A 14,569-nucleotide genomic window follows, 5' to 3' on the forward strand; every position below is an offset into this window, starting at 1 on the left:
CTACCTTTGTTGCCTGCAGATGCCTCCTTGGCTGTCCCCAAACGGTATCAAACCAACACCCACGGGAAGCTGTAAGCATAGAGGACATGCCTGCACCCCATTGGACTTACCTGTGTGGGTTAAATCCGGGTTATTTGACAACCTATGGCGGTGATGGTTCTGCTCAGGCAGAGCAGTGCTGATGCTCCTCATAAAGCTGTCGCTGCTGTGAAGGTTCTAGGTGACATCACAAATCCCTTTGGTTACATACACAACAAAGCTGGGTTGTTGTTGTTTACACTCTGCAAGGCCTGTGGAAGTGAGTGACATCATAGCACTGTAGTTCTGAGGGTTCAAGATGGATGCAACAATCTCCTGTTGCTTCTATGAAGGCCGTAATAGACGACATCACCAAACAGCTCCATAGTCACATACACAGCAAAGGAGAGATGTTGTTTACACCTAGTGATGTCAGTGGTATTGAGTGACATCACAGCACAGTGCTAAGGCTCCTGGGCCTGGACACAGCAGCGGCTGCAATATCTCAACGGAGAATACGTTTATATCTATGTGTGTGTGTGCGCATATATATATATATATATATATATATATATATATATATATATATATTTCTCCGCCGAAATCACTTTTAAACCCATTTCCACCTTTTTTTCCCTTCTCTTCCTCTTACTTTTTTTTCACGTTTTTTTACGTTTTTCTCCTTTTCGCCTCTTTTCTGGGCGTATTATTCTTCTTTTTCTTCTTTTTTTTCGTCTAATGCATACCCCATCAGTGCAGCAATGCTTATTCAATACCGCCAGCAGATGGAGACACTGGGGGATAATTTTCTAAGGATTTATACTGATTTTTCCTGTCTGAATTTGTCGCACAGAAAGTTGCAGGCCAAATATGTGTGACATTTCTGCGACTTTAGCTTCTAGAGCATTTTTACAACATTATACATAGGTGCTGAATACATAAAAAGCGACTGTTCAGCGACAGACAAGTCGCATCGGCTGAAAGTAGGCCAGAATGTCAGTCCATGTTGGAGCAGGTTTAGATACAGTCTAAAGCATAGATCTCAAAGTCTGTGCACAGAATTTAGCAAGGGCCTCGCACCTTCTGATGCATCAGGTAGGTGCACAATAGCATAGCCTAACCCTCTGTACTTTGGTCTATATTGATGCGGGACATAGACAGCCAGCTGATGACCAATCCATTAGTGCAATGGATGGCTGGAAGCATTTGTCTTTGCCTTTGCAATACCACAGAAGCAATGCATGGTCAATGTACAGCAATGACACACCTGTGTGAACAGCCAGGAGACCCCCCCCCCCCCCATGTTATGTTACATAGTTACATAGTTAGTACGGTCGAAAAAAGACATATGTCCATCACGTTCAACCAGGGAATTAAGGGGTAGGGGTGTGGCGCGATATTGGGGAAGGGATGAGATTTTATATTTCTTCATAAGCATTAATCTTATTTTGTCAATTAGGAACATTCAGCACCCACCCGCTATCAAGGCAGCTGCCTATCATGTCATGCCCTACCTGCACAGGTGTGCTGGCTACTCAAATGATCCAATTAAGGAGGCCATTTAGTCAGCAGCAGCAGAAGTCCTGTGCCTGGACGCTCCAACAGGGGCCAGACACAAGCAGAAGCAGAAGCAGCAGAAGCAGCAGCAGCACCACCTTTTGTTTTTTGGCTGCAGCAGCAGCAAGGCCCACAGGGCTGGCTAGCTGGCTAGCCAGCAAGCAGGTAGCAATGAAAGTAGGAATCTTTCTTTTTAACCCTGTAAGGGGGTGGTGCACTGTACCCGAAGATACTGCCATATCGGGTCAATGCATAGGGCGACGGAAGCAAGCTTCGAAATCGGCCCCCGTTCTCAAAAATCCATTTAATATATGGTCCCCAGATAGGGGACGTATCAGATATTAAACTGATAAGAACAGATACTACACTTGATCTTAGCCAAAAGGCCGAGAAGCGATAACCGTGAAAGGGGCGGGCCCAACAAGGTCCCCTTCATGGGCACTATCACTGCTTGCTGTCAGGGAGGCTGCCAGACAATTTTCCATGCACACTCTGGGCTGGGGGGCAGTCAACCACCAGTACACACAGCAGAACCTAAACCCATACCATTATTGCTAAGCAGCAAGACAGGGGCCCATTGCACTCCCACGGGGCCTTTTTAAATGCAATCCATAACCCGGATTTGCCAGGAACCCTTCTTACTCCTCCTACTTGCATGTGACACTGGGCTTAGGATCTGCATAGGAAACACACACACAAGCACACACCTACCTTTGTTGCCTGCAGATGCCTCCTTGGCTGTCCCCAAACGGTATCAAACCAACACCCACGGGAAGCTGTAAGCATAGAGGACATGCCTGCACCCCATTGGACTTACCTGTGTGGGTTAAATCCGGGTTATTTGACAACCTATGGCGGTGATGGTTCTGCTCAGGCAGAGCAGTGCTGATGCTCCTCATAAAGCTGTCGCTGCTGTGAAGGTTCTAGGTGACATCACAAATCCCTTTGGTTACATACACAACAAAGCTGGGTTGTTGTTGTTTACACTCTGCAAGGCCTGTGGAAGTGAGTGACATCATAGCACTGTAGTTCTGAGGGTTCAAGATGGATGCAACAATCTCCTGTTGCTTCTATGAAGGCCGTAATAGACGACATCACCAAACAGCTCCATAGTCACATACACAGCAAAGGAGAGATGTTGTTTACACCTAGTGATGTCAGTGGTATTGAGTGACATCACAGCACAGTGCTAAGGCTCCTGGGCCTGGACACAGCAGCGGCTGCAATATCTCAACGGAGAATACGTTTATATCTATGTGTGTGTGTGCGCATATATATATATATATATATATATATATATATATATATATATATATATCTCCGCCGAAATCACTTTTAAACCCATTTCCACCTTTTTTTCCCTTCTCTTCCTCTTACTTTTTTTTCACGTTTTTTTACGTTTTTCTCCTTTTCGCCTCTTTTCTGGGCGTATTATTCTTCTTTTTCTTCTTTTTTTTCGTCTAATGCATACCCCATCAGTGCAGCAATGCTTATTCAATACCGCCAGCAGATGGAGACACTGGGGGATAATTTTCTAAGGATTTATACTGATTTTTCCTGTCTGAATTTGTCGCACAGAAAGTTGCAGGCCAAATATGTGTGACATTTCTGCGACTTTAGCTTCTAGAGCATTTTTACAACATTATACATAGGTGCTGAATACATAAAAAGCGACTGTTCAGCGACAGACAAGTCGCATCGGCTGAAAGTAGGCCAGAATGTCAGTCCATGTTGGAGCAGGTTTAGATACAGTCTAAAGCATAGATCTCAAAGTCTGTGCACAGAATTTAGCAAGGGCCTCGCACCTTCTGATGCATCAGGTAGGTGCACAATAGCATAGCCTAACCCTCTGTACTTTGGTCTATATTGATGCGGGACATAGACAGCCAGCTGATGACCAATCCATTAGTGCAATGGATGGCTGGAAGCATTTGTCTTTGCCTTTGCAATACCACAGAAGCAATGCATGGTCAATGTACAGCAATGACACACCTGTGTGAACAGCCAGGAGACCCCCCCCCCCCATGTTATGTTACATAGTTACATAGTTAGTACGGTCGAAAAAAGACATATGTCCATCACGTTCAACCAGGGAATTAAGGGGTAGGGGTGTGGCGCGATATTGGGGAAGGGATGAGATTTTATATTTCTTCATAAGCATTAATCTTATTTTGTCAATTAGGAACATTCAGCACCCACCCGCTATCAAGGCAGCTGCCTATCATGTCATGCCCTACCTGCACAGGTGTGCTGGCTACTCAAATGATCCAATTAAGGAGGCCATTTAGTCAGCAGCAGCAGAAGTCCTGTGCCTGGACGCTCCAACAGGGGCCAGACACAAGCAGAAGCAGAAGCAGCAGAAGCAGCAGCAGCACCACCTTTTGTTTTTTGGCTGCAGCAGCAGCAAGGCCCACAGGGCTGGCTAGCTGGCTAGCCAGCAAGCAGGTAGCAATGAAAGTAGGAATCTTTCTTTTTAACCCTGTAAGGGGGTGGTGCACTGTACCCGAAGATACTGCCATATCGGGTCAATGCATAGGGCGACGGAAGCAAGCTTCGAAATCGGCCCCCGTTCTCAAAAATCCATTTAATATATGGTCCCCAGATAGGGGACGTATCAGATATTAAACTGATAAGAACAGATACTACACTTGATCTTAGCCAAAAGGCCGAGAAGCGATAACCGTGAAAGGGGCGGGCCCAACAAGGTCCCCTTCATGGGCACTATCACTGCTTGCTGTCAGGGAGGCTGCCAGACAATTTTCCATGCACACTCTGGGCTGGGGGGCAGTCAACCACCAGTACACACAGCAGAACCTAAACCCATACCATTATTGCTAAGCAGCAAGACAGGGGCCCATTGCACTCCCACGGGGCCTTTTTAAATGCAATCCATAACCCGGATTTGCCAGGAACCCTTCTTACTCCTCCTACTTGCATGTGACACTGGGCTTAGGAACTGCATAGGAAACACACACACAAGCACACACCTACCTTTGTTGCCTGCAGATGCCTCCTTGGCTGTCCCCAAACGGTATCAAACCAACACCCACGGGAAGCTGTAAGCATAGAGGACATGCCTGCACCCCATTGGACTTACCTGTGTGGGTTAAATCCGGGTTATTTGACAACCTATGGCGGTGATGGTTCTGCTCAGGCAGAGCAGTGCTGATGCTCCTCATAAAGCTGTCGCTGCTGTGAAGGTTCTAGGTGACATCACAAATCCCTTTGGTTACATACACAACAAAGCTGGGTTGTTGTTGTTTACACTCTGCAAGGCCTGTGGAAGTGAGTGACATCATAGCACTGTAGTTCTGAGGGTTCAAGATGGATGCAACAATCTCCTGTTGCTTCTATGAAGGCCGTAATAGACGACATCACCAAACAGCTCCATAGTCACATACACAGCAAAGGAGAGATGTTGTTTACACCTAGTGATGTCAGTGGTATTGAGTGACATCACAGCACAGTGCTAAGGCTCCTGGGCCTGGACACAGCAGCGGCTGCAATATCTCAACGGAGAATACGTTTATATCTATGTGTGTGTGTGCGCATATATATATATATATATATATATATATATATATATATATATATTTCTCCGCCGAAATCACTTTTAAACCCATTTCCACCTTTTTTTCCCTTCTCTTCCTCTTACTTTTTTTTCACGTTTTTTTACGTTTTTCTCCTTTTCGCCTCTTTTCTGGGCGTATTATTCTTCTTTTTCTTCTTTTTTTTCGTCTAATGCATACCCCATCAGTGCAGCAATGCTTATTCAATACCGCCAGCAGATGGAGACACTGGGGGATAATTTTCTAAGGATTTATACTGATTTTTCCTGTCTGAATTTGTCGCACAGAAAGTTGCAGGCCAAATATGTGTGACATTTCTGCGACTTTAGCTTCTAGAGCATTTTTACAACATTATACATAGGTGCTGAATACATAAAAAGCGACTGTTCAGCGACAGACAAGTCGCATCGGCTGAAAGTAGGCCAGAATGTCAGTCCATGTTGGAGCAGGTTTAGATACAGTCTAAAGCATAGATCTCAAAGTCTGTGCACAGAATTTAGCAAGGGCCTCGCACCTTCTGATGCATCAGGTAGGTGCACAATAGCATAGCCTAACCCTCTGTACTTTGGTCTATATTGATGCGGGACATAGACAGCCAGCTGATGACCAATCCATTAGTGCAATGGATGGCTGGAAGCATTTGTCTTTGCCTTTGCAATACCACAGAAGCAATGCATGGTCAATGTACAGCAATGACACACCTGTGTGAACAGCCAGGAGACCCCCCCCCCCCCCCCCCATGTTATGTTACATAGTTACATAGTTAGTACGGTCGAAAAAAGACATATGTCCATCACGTTCAACCAGGGAATTAAGGGGTAGGGGTGTGGCGCGATATTGGGGAAGGGATGAGATTTTATATTTCTTCATAAGCATTAATCTTATTTTGTCAATTAGGAACATTCAGCACCCACCCGCTATCAAGGCAGCTGCCTATCATGTCATGCCCTACCTGCACAGGTGTGCTGGCTACTCAAATGATCCAATTAAGGAGGCCATTTAGTCAGCAGCAGCAGAAGTCCTGTGCCTGGACGCTCCAACAGGGGCCAGACACAAGCAGAAGCAGAAGCAGCAGAAGCAGCAGCAGCACCACCTTTTGTTTTTTGGCTGCAGCAGCAGCAAGGCCCACAGGGCTGGCTAGCTGGCTAGCCAGCAAGCAGGTAGCAATGAAAGTAGGAATCTTTCTTTTTAACCCTGTAAGGGGGTGGTGCACTGTACCCGAAGATACTGCCATATCGGGTCAATGCATAGGGCGACGGAAGCAAGCTTCGAAATCGGCCCCCGTTCTCAAAAATCCATTTAATATATGGTCCCCAGATAGGGGACGTATCAGATATTAAACTGATAAGAACAGATACTACACTTGATCTTAGCCAAAAGGCCGAGAAGCGATAACCGTGAAAGGGGCGGGCCCAACAAGGTCCCCTTCATGGGCACTATCACTGCTTGCTGTCAGGGAGGCTGCCAGACAATTTTCCATGCACACTCTGGGCTGGGGGGCAGTCAACCACCAGTACACACAGCAGAACCTAAACCCATACCATTATTGCTAAGCAGCAAGACAGGGGCCCATTGCACTCCCACGGGGCCTTTTTAAATGCAATCCATAACCCGGATTTGCCAGGAACCCTTCTTACTCCTCCTACTTGCATGTGACACTGGGCTTAGGATCTGCATAGGAAACACACACACAAGCACACACCTACCTTTGTTGCCTGCAGATGCCTCCTTGGCTGTCCCCAAACGGTATCAAACCAACACCCACGGGAAGCTGTAAGCATAGAGGACATGCCTGCACCCCATTGGACTTACCTGTGTGGGTTAAATCCGGGTTATTTGACAACCTATGGCGGTGATGGTTCTGCTCAGGCAGAGCAGTGCTGATGCTCCTCATAAAGCTGTCGCTGCTGTGAAGGTTCTAGGTGACATCACAAATCCCTTTGGTTACATACACAACAAAGCTGGGTTGTTGTTGTTTACACTCTGCAAGGCCTGTGGAAGTGAGTGACATCATAGCACTGTAGTTCTGAGGGTTCAAGATGGATGCAACAATCTCCTGTTGCTTCTATGAAGGCCGTAATAGACGACATCACCAAACAGCTCCATAGTCACATACACAGCAAAGGAGAGATGTTGTTTACACCTAGTGATGTCAGTGGTATTGAGTGACATCACAGCACAGTGCTAAGGCTCCTGGGCCTGGACACAGCAGCGGCTGCAATATCTCAACGGAGAATACGTTTATATCTATGTGTGTGTGTGCGCATATATATATATATATATATATATATATATATATATATATATATATATATCTCCGCCGAAATCACTTTTAAACCCATTTCCACCTTTTTTTCCCTTCTCTTCCTCTTACTTTTTTTTCACGTTTTTTTACGTTTTTCTCCTTTTCGCCTCTTTTCTGGGCGTATTATTCTTCTTTTTCTTCTTTTTTTTCGTCTAATGCATACCCCATCAGTGCAGCAATGCTTATTCAATACCGCCAGCAGATGGAGACACTGGGGGATAATTTTCTAAGGATTTATACTGATTTTTCCTGTCTGAATTTGTCGCACAGAAAGTTGCAGGCCAAATATGTGTGACATTTCTGCGACTTTAGCTTCTAGAGCATTTTTACAACATTATACATAGGTGCTGAATACATAAAAAGCGACTGTTCAGCGACAGACAAGTCGCATCGGCTGAAAGTAGGCCAGAATGTCAGTCCATGTTGGAGCAGGTTTAGATACAGTCTAAAGCATAGATCTCAAAGTCTGTGCACAGAATTTAGCAAGGGCCTCGCACCTTCTGATGCATCAGGTAGGTGCACAATAGCATAGCCTAACCCTCTGTACTTTGGTCTATATTGATGCGGGACATAGACAGCCAGCTGATGACCAATCCATTAGTGCAATGGATGGCTGGAAGCATTTGTCTTTGCCTTTGCAATACCACAGAAGCAATGCATGGTCAATGTACAGCAATGACACACCTGTGTGAACAGCCAGGAGACCCCCCCCCCCATGTTATGTTACATAGTTACATAGTTAGTACGGTCGAAAAAAGACATATGTCCATCACGTTCAACCAGGGAATTAAGGGGTAGGGGTGTGGCGCGATATTGGGGAAGGGATGAGATTTTATATTTCTTCATAAGCATTAATCTTATTTTGTCAATTAGGAACATTCAGCACCCACCCGCTATCAAGGCAGCTGCCTATCATGTCATGCCCTACCTGCACAGGTGTGCTGGCTACTCAAATGATCCAATTAAGGAGGCCATTTAGTCAGCAGCAGCAGAAGTCCTGTGCCTGGACGCTCCAACAGGGGCCAGACACAAGCAGAAGCAGAAGCAGCAGAAGCAGCAGCAGCACCACCTTTTGTTTTTTGGCTGCAGCAGCAGCAAGGCCCACAGGGCTGGCTAGCTGGCTAGCCAGCAAGCAGGTAGCAATGAAAGTAGGAATCTTTCTTTTTAACCCTGTAAGGGGGTGGTGCACTGTACCCGAAGATACTGCCATATCGGGTCAATGCATAGGGCGACGGAAGCAAGCTTCGAAATCGGCCCCCGTTCTCAAAAATCCATTTAATATATGGTCCCCAGATAGGGGACGTATCAGATATTAAACTGATAAGAACAGATACTACACTTGATCTTAGCCAAAAGGCCGAGAAGCGATAACCGTGAAAGGGGCGGGCCCAACAAGGTCCCCTTCATGGGCACTATCACTGCTTGCTGTCAGGGAGGCTGCCAGACAATTTTCCATGCACACTCTGGGCTGGGGGGCAGTCAACCACCAGTACACACAGCAGAACCTAAACCCATACCATTATTGCTAAGCAGCAAGACAGGGGCCCATTGCACTCCCACGGGGCCTTTTTAAATGCAATCCATAACCCGGATTTGCCAGGAACCCTTCTTACTCCTCCTACTTGCATGTGACACTGGGCTTAGGATCTGCATAGGAAACACACACACAAGCACACACCTACCTTTGTTGCCTGCAGATGCCTCCTTGGCTGTCCCCAAACGGTATCAAACCAACACCCACGGGAAGCTGTAAGCATAGAGGACATGCCTGCACCCCATTGGACTTACCTGTGTGGGTTAAATCCGGGTTATTTGACAACCTATGGCGGTGATGGTTCTGCTCAGGCAGAGCAGTGCTGATGCTCCTCATAAAGCTGTCGCTGCTGTGAAGGTTCTAGGTGACATCACAAATCCCTTTGGTTACATACACAACAAAGCTGGGTTGTTGTTGTTTACACTCTGCAAGGCCTGTGGAAGTGAGTGACATCATAGCACTGTAGTTCTGAGGGTTCAAGATGGATGCAACAATCTCCTGTTGCTTCTATGAAGGCCGTAATAGACGACATCACCAAACAGCTCCATAGTCACATACACAGCAAAGGAGAGATGTTGTTTACACCTAGTGATGTCAGTGGTATTGAGTGACATCACAGCACAGTGCTAAGGCTCCTGGGCCTGGACACAGCAGCGGCTGCAATATCTCAACGGAGAATACGTTTATATCTATGTGTGTGTGTGCGCATATATATATATATATATATATATATATATATATATATATATATATATTTCTCCGCCGAAATCACTTTTAAACCCATTTCCACCTTTTTTTCCCTTCTCTTCCTCTTACTTTTTTTTCACGTTTTTTTACGTTTTTCTCCTTTTCGCCTCTTTTCTGGGCGTATTATTCTTCTTTTTCTTCTTTTTTTTCGTCTAATGCATACCCCATCAGTGCAGCAATGCTTATTCAATACCGCCAGCAGATGGAGACACTGGGGGATAATTTTCTAAGGATTTATACTGATTTTTCCTGTCTGAATTTGTCGCACAGAAAGTTGCAGGCCAAATATGTGTGACATTTCTGCGACTTTAGCTTCTAGAGCATTTTTACAACATTATACATAGGTGCTGAATACATAAAAAGCGACTGTTCAGCGACAGACAAGTCGCATCGGCTGAAAGTAGGCCAGAATGTCAGTCCATGTTGGAGCAGGTTTAGATACAGTCTAAAGCATAGATCTCAAAGTCTGTGCACAGAATTTAGCAAGGGCCTCGCACCTTCTGATGCATCAGGTAGGTGCACAATAGCATAGCCTAACCCTCTGTACTTTGGTCTATATTGATGCGGGACATAGACAGCCAGCTGATGACCAATCCATTAGTGCAATGGATGGCTGGAAGCATTTGTCTTTGCCTTTGCAATACCACAGAAGCAATGCATGGTCAATGTACAGCAATGACACACCTGTGTGAACAGCCAGGAGACCCCCCCCCCCCATGTTATGTTACATAGTTACATAGTTAGTACGGTCGAAAAAAGACATATGTCCATCACGTTCAACCAGGGAATTAAGGGGTAGGGGTGTGGCGCGATATTGGGGAAGGGATGAGATTTTATATTTCTTCATAAGCATTAATCTTATTTTGTCAATTAGGAACATTCAGCACCCACCCGCTATCAAGGCAGCTGCCTATCATGTCATGCCCTACCTGCACAGGTGTGCTGGCTACTCAAATGATCCAATTAAGGAGGCCATTTAGTCAGCAGCAGCAGAAGTCCTGTGCCTGGACGCTCCAACAGGGGCCAGACACAAGCAGAAGCAGAAGCAGCAGAAGCAGCAGCAGCACCACCTTTTGTTTTTTGGCTGCAGCAGCAGCAAGGCCCACAGGGCTGGCTAGCTGGCTAGCCAGCAAGCAGGTAGCAATGAAAGTAGGAATCTTTCTTTTTAACCCTGTAAGGGGGTGGTGCACTGTACCCGAAGATACTGCCATATCGGGTCAATGCATAGGGCGACGGAAGCAAGCTTCGAAATCGGCCCCCGTTCTCAAAAATCCATTTAATATATGGTCCCCAGATAGGGGACGTATCAGATATTAAACTGATAAGAACAGATACTACACTTGATCTTAGCCAAAAGGCCGAGAAGCGATAACCGTGAAAGGGGCGGGCCCAACAAGGTCCCCTTCATGGGCACTATCACTGCTTGCTGTCAGGGAGGCTGCCAGACAATTTTCCATGCACACTCTGGGCTGGGGGGCAGTCAACCACCAGTACACACAGCAGAACCTAAACCCATACCATTATTGCTAAGCAGCAAGACAGGGGCCCATTGCACTCCCACGGGGCCTTTTTAAATGCAATCCATAACCCGGATTTGCCAGGAACCCTTCTTACTCCTCCTACTTGCATGTGACACTGGGCTTAGGATCTGCATAGGAAACACACACACAAGCACACACCTACCTTTGTTGCCTGCAGATGCCTCCTTGGCTGTCCCCAAACGGTATCAAACCAACACCCACGGGAAGCTGTAAGCATAGAGGACATGCCTGCACCCCATTGGACTTACCTGTGTGGGTTAAATCCGGGTTATTTGACAACCTATGGCGGTGATGGTTCTGCTCAGGCAGAGCAGTGCTGATGCTCCTCATAAAGCTGTCGCTGCTGTGAAGGTTCTAGGTGACATCACAAATCCCTTTGGTTACATACACAACAAAGCTGGGTTGTTGTTGTTTACACTCTGCAAGGCCTGTGGAAGTGAGTGACATCATAGCACTGTAGTTCTGAGGGTTCAAGATGGATGCAACAATCTCCTGTTGCTTCTATGAAGGCCGTAATAGACGACATCACCAAACAGCTCCATAGTCACATACACAGCAAAGGAGAGATGTTGTTTACACCTAGTGATGTCAGTGGTATTGAGTGACATCACAGCACAGTGCTAAGGCTCCTGGGCCTGGACACAGCAGCGGCTGCAATATCTCAACGGAGAATACGTTTATATCTATGTGTGTGTGTGCGCATATATATATATATATATATATATATATATATATATATATATTTCTCCGCCGAAATCACTTTTAAACCCATTTCCACCTTTTTTTCCCTTCTCTTCCTCTTACTTTTTTTTCACGTTTTTTTACGTTTTTCTCCTTTTCGCCTCTTTTCTGGGCGTATTATTCTTCTTTTTCTTCTTTTTTTTCGTCTAATGCATACCCCATCAGTGCAGCAATGCTTATTCAATACCGCCAGCAGATGGAGACACTGGGGGATAATTTTCTAAGGATTTATACTGATTTTTCCTGTCTGAATTTGTCGCACAGAAAGTTGCAGGCCAAATATGTGTGACATTTCTGCGACTTTAGCTTCTAGAGCATTTTTACAACATTATACATAGGTGCTGAATACATAAAAAGCGACTGTTCAGCGACAGACAAGTCGCATCGGCTGAAAGTAGGCCAGAATGTCAGTCCATGTTGGAGCAGGTTTAGATACAGTCTAAAGCATAGATCTCAAAGTCTGTGCACAGAATTTAGCAAGGGCCTCGCACCTTCTGATGCATCAGGTAGGTGCACAATAGCATAGCCTAACCCTCTGTACTTTGGTCTATATTGATGCGGGACATAGACAGCCAGCTGATGACCAATCCATTAGTGCAATGGATGGCTGGAAGCATTTGTCTTTGCCTTTGCAATACCACAGAAGCAATGCATGGTCAATGTACAGCAATGACACACCTGTGTGAACAGCCAGGAGACCCCCCCCCCCCCATGTTATGTTACATAGTTACATAGTTAGTACGGTCGAAAAAAGACATATGTCCATCACGTTCAACCAGGGAATTAAGGGGTAGGGGTGTGGCGCGATATTGGGGAAGGGATGAGATTTTATATTTCTTCATAAGCATTAATCTTATTTTGTCAATTAGGAACATTCAGCACCCACCCGCTATCAAGGCAGCTGCCTATCATGTCATGCCCTACCTGCACAGGTGTGCTGGCTACTCAAATGATCCAATTAAGGAGGCCATTTAGTCAGCAGCAGCAGAAGTCCTGTGCCTGGACGCTCCAACAGGGGCCAGACACAAGCAGAAGCAGAAGCAGCAGAAGCAGCAGCAGCACCACCTTTTGTTTTTTGGCTGCAGCAGCAGCAAGGCCCACAGGGCTGGCTAGCTGGCTAGCCAGCAAGCAGGTAGCAATGAAAGTAGGAATCTTTCTTTTTAACCCTGTAAGGGGGTGGTGCACTGTACCCGAAGATACTGCCATATCGGGTCAATGCATAGGGCGACGGAAGCAAGCTTCGAAATCGGCCCCCGTTCTCAAAAATCCATTTAATATATGGTCCCCAGATAGGGGACGTATCAGATATTAAACTGATAAGAACAGATACTACACTTGATCTTAGCCAAAAGGCCGAGAAGCGATAACCGTGAAAGGGGCGGGCCCAACAAGGTCCCCTTCATGGGCACTATCACTGCTTGCTGTCAGGGAGGCTGCCAGACAATTTTCCATGCACACTCTGGGCTGGGGGGCAGTCAACCACCAGTACACACAGCAGAACCTAAACCCATACCATTATTGCTAAGCAGCAAGACAGGGGCCCATTGCACTCCCACGGGGCCTTTTTAAATGCAATCCATAACCCGGATTTGCCAGGAACCCTTCTTACTCCTCCTACTTGCATGTGACACTGGGCTTAGGATCTGCATAGGAAACACACACACAAGCACACACCTACCTTTGTTGCCTGCAGATGCCTCCTTGGCTGTCCCCAAACGGTATCAAACCAACACCCACGGGAAGCTGTAAGCATAGAGGACATGCCTGCACCCCATTGGACTTACCTGTGTGGGTTAAATCCGGGTTATTTGACAACCTATGGCGGTGATGGTTCTGCTCAGGCAGAGCAGTGCTGATGCTCCTCATAAAGCTGTCGCTGCTGTGAAGGTTCTAGGTGACATCACAAATCCCTTTGGTTACATACACAACAAAGCTGGGTTGTTGTTGTTTACACTCTGCAAGGCCTGTGGAAGTGAGTGACATCATAGCACTGTAGTTCTGAGGGTTCAAGATGGATGCAACAATCTCCTGTTGCTTCTATGAAGGCCGTAATAGACGACATCACCAAACAGCTCCATAGTCACATACACAGCAAAGGAGAGATGTTGTTTACACCTAGTGATGTCAGTGGTATTGAGTGACATCACAGCACAGTGCTAAGGCTCCTGGGCCTGGACACAGCAGCGGCTGCAATATCTCAACGGAGAATACGTTTATATCTATGTGTGTGTGTGCGCATATATATATATATATATATATATATATATATATATATATATTTCTCCGCCGAAATCACTTTTAAACCCATTTCCACCTTTTTTTCCCTTCTCTTCCTCTTACTTTTTTTTCACGTTTTTTTACGTTTTTCTCCTTTTCGCCTCTTTTCTGGGCGTATTATTCTTCTTTTTCTTCTTTTTTTTCGTCTAATGCATACCCCATCAGTGCAGCAATGCTTATTCAATACCGCCAGCAGATGGAGACACTGGGGGATAATTTTCTAAGGATTTATACTGATTTTTCCTGTCTGAATTTGTCGCACAGAAAGTTGCAGGCCAAA

General features: G+C 45.9%; 6 non-coding genes across 6 annotated transcripts; all 6 read right to left on the reverse strand.

The window, feature by feature from the left end:
• Positions 1–1,782: 1,782 nt before the first annotated feature.
• LOC130299585 (U2 spliceosomal RNA) lies at positions 1,783–1,973 on the reverse strand. Its single transcript, XR_008850687.1, has one exon. It is a non-coding gene; the product is annotated as a U2 spliceosomal RNA (small nuclear RNA).
• Positions 1,974–4,062: 2,089 nt separating this feature from the next.
• Positions 4,063–4,253, reverse strand: LOC130299596 (U2 spliceosomal RNA). The gene has a single exon (XR_008850698.1). It is a non-coding gene; the product is annotated as a U2 spliceosomal RNA (small nuclear RNA).
• Positions 4,254–6,346: 2,093 nt separating this feature from the next.
• Positions 6,347–6,537, reverse strand: LOC130299608 (U2 spliceosomal RNA). Its single transcript, XR_008850709.1, has one exon. It is a non-coding gene; the product is annotated as a U2 spliceosomal RNA (small nuclear RNA).
• Positions 6,538–8,627: 2,090 nt separating this feature from the next.
• LOC130299619 (U2 spliceosomal RNA) lies at positions 8,628–8,818 on the reverse strand. Its single transcript, XR_008850720.1, has one exon. It is a non-coding gene; the product is annotated as a U2 spliceosomal RNA (small nuclear RNA).
• Positions 8,819–10,909: 2,091 nt separating this feature from the next.
• LOC130299574 (U2 spliceosomal RNA) lies at positions 10,910–11,100 on the reverse strand. Its single transcript, XR_008850677.1, has one exon. It is a non-coding gene; the product is annotated as a U2 spliceosomal RNA (small nuclear RNA).
• Positions 11,101–13,186: 2,086 nt separating this feature from the next.
• On the reverse strand, positions 13,187–13,377 carry LOC130299575 (U2 spliceosomal RNA). The gene has a single exon (XR_008850678.1). It is a non-coding gene; the product is annotated as a U2 spliceosomal RNA (small nuclear RNA).
• Positions 13,378–14,569: the final 1,192 nt, after the last annotated feature.

Source organism: Hyla sarda, unplaced genomic scaffold (assembly GCF_029499605.1).
Source record: "Hyla sarda isolate aHylSar1 unplaced genomic scaffold, aHylSar1.hap1 scaffold_1058, whole genome shotgun sequence".
Classification (NCBI taxonomy): Eukaryota; Metazoa; Chordata; class Amphibia; order Anura; family Hylidae; genus Hyla; species Hyla sarda.